Genomic DNA, 4,310 nt, shown 5'->3' on the forward strand with positions numbered 1-4,310 from the left:
TTGGGAGCCATAAGAAGATGTAATGTCTGCAGCTATGGCAGCCATCTTGCAACTATGAGGCTGAGGAGAATTCCAACATGTTAAGGAGGGGAAACAGAAGGATAGAAAAAGCCTTGGTCCTTAATGACACCACTAAATTACTGAAATTAATAACATCTGGCTTTTTAAAATAATTAAGTCACCTAAGACTTATGCCACTGTTAGGTTTTCTATTACTCATAACCAAAGTAATTTAGTTGATACTCCTAACCCCCTATCTTAAGTAGCACCCCATTCTCTATTATATTCCATTTATTTTCCTCATATATATCACTAGTCAAAATTATCGTGCTTATTAGAACACTGTTGGTTTATTATCTTCCCCCACTAGAAGCTAAGGACTGTGGGGGCAGAACCTTGTCAGTTTTATCACTGCTATATTTCTAGCACCTCGAATGGTGCCTGGCACTTGGTAGGAGCTCAAAAAATATGTTACCCAAGTGATTGGATGAATGAATACCTCTGGTAACAACTCTGTTTCTTCTCTGTCTCTTATAGCAGACTGTGAGCTCCTTTATATCAGAAACCCAGATTTTGCTTATTTTTATTTCCCCCAAAACAGACTGCTTGAGATACAGCAGATAATTAACAAATATTTAATGAATAGCAACATATGCTCTCCAGACTCTGTCTTGAATAACCACCCTCCACTTAGGATACAATTGCTGAACATCCAATATTGGACACCTTGGTAAAGGAAATCTAGACTGTTGTTTTGTGTGTGTGTGTGTGTTTTAAAAAATTATTTATTTATTTATTTTAGAGAGAGAGAGAGAGAGAGAGAGCAGGGGGGAGAAGCAGAGGGAGAGGGAGAAGGAGAGAAGCAGACTCCACATTGAGCACGGAGCCGGATGTGGGGCTTGATACCACAACTCTGAGGTCCTGACCTGAGCTGAAATCAAGAGTTGGACGCTCAAGCTACTGAGCCACCCAGGTGCGCCTGGACTGTTGTTTTATGATAGTTAAGCTTACAAGAGAATTTTATAATAAAGTCTTAACCTGGCAAAACATCTTAGAGATTGGCCTTGTAGACCAAACTTCAGATCAAATACTTCCAGTATTGAAGAGCGGAGCCCCTCAGGAAGCAATGCTCACAGTCCCGTTGCAATCACATTCCCCACGTGAGCTCTAATAGGCTTCTTCAGGATTGACAGCTAGGGTCAAGCTGTTACCTATTCATCTTGTCTTTGAAACCCAACCCGGAAAGAAATGCCTTCTCCATGTCTGCACACAAGCAGATGAACCTGGCAGGGATAAAAGTGCCATATGTCACTGACTCTAAGATGCCACTGATTGTAAGATTCCCATTGTTTTATGGCCCACTAAGAAAAAACAAAGTTAAACTCTAAACAATGATATAAGACTATGGGACTGTCAGCCAAGAAAAGGAGGCAAAACTGACAAAGAATAAAAAAAGTCTTTATTTGGCATCTCAGAATTATATTTGGGGGAGCACAGATTCCAGAGTAAGGGGAAAAGTGTCCCACTCATGCAGGGAAGAGCATGAGGTTTTTCTGAAAAAGAAGGGTAGGGTAATTACACGAATTAGATAAAGAAGAGAAGAGGAAAAAAAGTTGCTAATTTGGTGCCGACCAGTTGAGACACTTTTGATTACTACCTTAATGATTAATTTATTGGTGCTATCAAACAAAACTGTCCCTGGTATGTATTAGTTAACTTCACTGTCCTCATTTGATCAGAATGCCAGTTGCTTTGTTGAAACTTTATGAGCAACTACTTTTGAAATGATTGCTGTTTCTGGCCCAGCTTAAGAGTTCATTGGTGGGAAAGGAAAACGGAGTTTCAAAATGGAGTCTCTCATGTCCTGAAACTTTATACAACCCCACAGAACAATACTAGAATATATCTCAATTTCAGAGGTGCAACTTAGAATTGATAAAATATAAAATATGGTACTTTTACTTTAAAATAATGAATACAGAATTCCACAGCCCCTCCGTGCAGTGGGTCAATCCTGCTGTGATTCACTGGCAAGCTCCTTTTTTCCATAATCCTGGGTGACAAATGACAGTACATTTGTTCTCTTCAAACCACTGATGTAACTTCTCCCCACCCCTCGTGTTACCATCCTTACTTCACATTTTACAGAGAAAACAGAACCCATCAGATGAGAACTCTATCCACTCCTCACCTCCAGCCCCACAAACACCACCCCCCTCCATCCTGCATGCACTCCCGCCTTCTCCTCCTTCCCTCCTATCATGTTAGAGGAAGTGTCTGTCTTCCTGTCAAAATGTGTCTCTTCCCAGGAGCTCTATCCCTTCTCCTCAGGCTTTCTCAAGGATGGCATTCCTTTAGATTTCCCACTTCCTCCCTCATCAATCTCTCCTCCACAACAGATCATCCCATTAATGCTCAAATATGCTCAAGTATCTTCCTTCCTAAAACAAAACAACAGCCCCCGCTTTGTTCCCTGTGCTCCTACTGACTCTGCTCCAGGCTCTCCTTCCTAGCTAACCTTCTCCTGGGAACTGTCCACATGGCTGTCTCCACTTCCTAACCTTTGGGTCTCCCTCAATCCAGTTTTCTCCTCACGCCACTGCAGCCAATGTAAAAAGATCACCAATGTTCTCCCTCTTAATAAATCAACCTATCAACTCTCTTCTCTTCTCACTTGATCTCCTGGCAACATTCAACTCAGTTGACCCCTTCTCCCTTTTTCGAAACACCTTAAAAAAATTATTATTTTGGTAAAAAAAAAAAAAAAATATATATATATATATATATATATATATATATATATCGATATATATATTGATATATATATATATATAACTGGTCAAGGTCAAAATATATATATATATATATATATATATATATATATATATATATATATATATATACAATTCAGGGATGCCTGGGTGGCTCAGTCGGTTAAGCGTCTGCCTTTGGCTCAGGTCATGATCCCAGGGTCCTGGGATCAAGTCCCATGTTGGGCTCCCTGCTCAGCAGGGAGTCTGCTTCTCCCTCTCCCTCGGCCTGTCTCCCCCTCCGCTTGTGTACTCTCTCTCTCTGACAAATAAATAAAATCTTTTTAAAAATAAAATTAAATAAATAAATAAAATTTACCATCTTAACTACATTTTTAACACTCAACAGTGTTAAGTATATTCACATTTTTGTGCAATAGATCTCTAGAACTTTTTCATCTTGCAAAACTAAAACTTAATACCCCATGTCCTCCTCCCCCCAGCCCCTGGTAACCACCATTCTACCGTCTGTTTCTATGAATTTGGCTTCTCTGGATACCTCACATATTGTGGAATCATACATTATTTGTCTTTTTGTGACTGGCTTCCTTCACTCAGCATAATGTCTTCATGGTTTATCCATGTTGTAGCATCTGTCAGAATTTCATTCCTTTTTAGGGCTGAGTAATATTCCATTGCGTATATATACCACATGTTTATCTGTTCATCTACCAACGGACATTTGGGTTGCTGAAACACCCTCCACCTAAATCCACGTGATCCCCATCTTCCTATTTCCTCTCTGGTCTCTTCTCTACTGACTTCTAAGTTTCCCAAGTCCTCTCTCTTCATCCCTTGCCTCACTTCCCTCTCCTCCCACCCCACCTCAGTCCTTCCTGGAGTAGCTCATCCATTTCCACAGCCTTGATCTGCAGGCCATATTTCTCCTCAGCAATACATTGATATGTCAGCAAGTCCTATCATTTTTTCCTCAAAATACATCTCAAATTTGTCCATTTCTCTCTATCTCCAGCCAGTCCAGGACATCTTTTCCCCTTGCCTACACTAATACACTTTCACATTGTCTCCCTGATTTTACTCTTGCCCCCTTCAAATCTGTCTTTCAAAAGTATCCTCAAACATACATTTGATCATATCATTTGCTCTCTTCAAACCACTGATTAAACCTACTTTCATTGCACTTAGAATAAGGTTGGTGCTCCTCATGTGCCCTGAAAGGCCTAGTTGACCTGGGACATGTCTGCCTCTCCAGCCCCACCTTGGGCCTCTCTTCTTCCAGTCCACTCTGAGGACCCAGAGGTAGAAAAGCTCCGGAAACATACCAAGCTGTTTTCCACCTCCAGCCATTGTGTATCCTGTTTCTTCTGTTCCAGGTCTCCTTCTCCCCACCCCCTTGCCCCACTGTCTTCTTCAACACACACGCACACACACACACACACACACACACACACTCTTTGTGGGACTGGCTGTCTCTCCTCTCTAGCATGCCAAGTAGACTAAAAGGAAGGAAGAGAAGCACCTGGGAGTAAACCTTAAAGA

The sequence above is a fragment of the Halichoerus grypus genome, chromosome 9, assembly GCF_964656455.1.
Source record: "Halichoerus grypus chromosome 9, mHalGry1.hap1.1, whole genome shotgun sequence".
Taxonomy (NCBI): Eukaryota; Metazoa; Chordata; class Mammalia; order Carnivora; family Phocidae; genus Halichoerus; species Halichoerus grypus.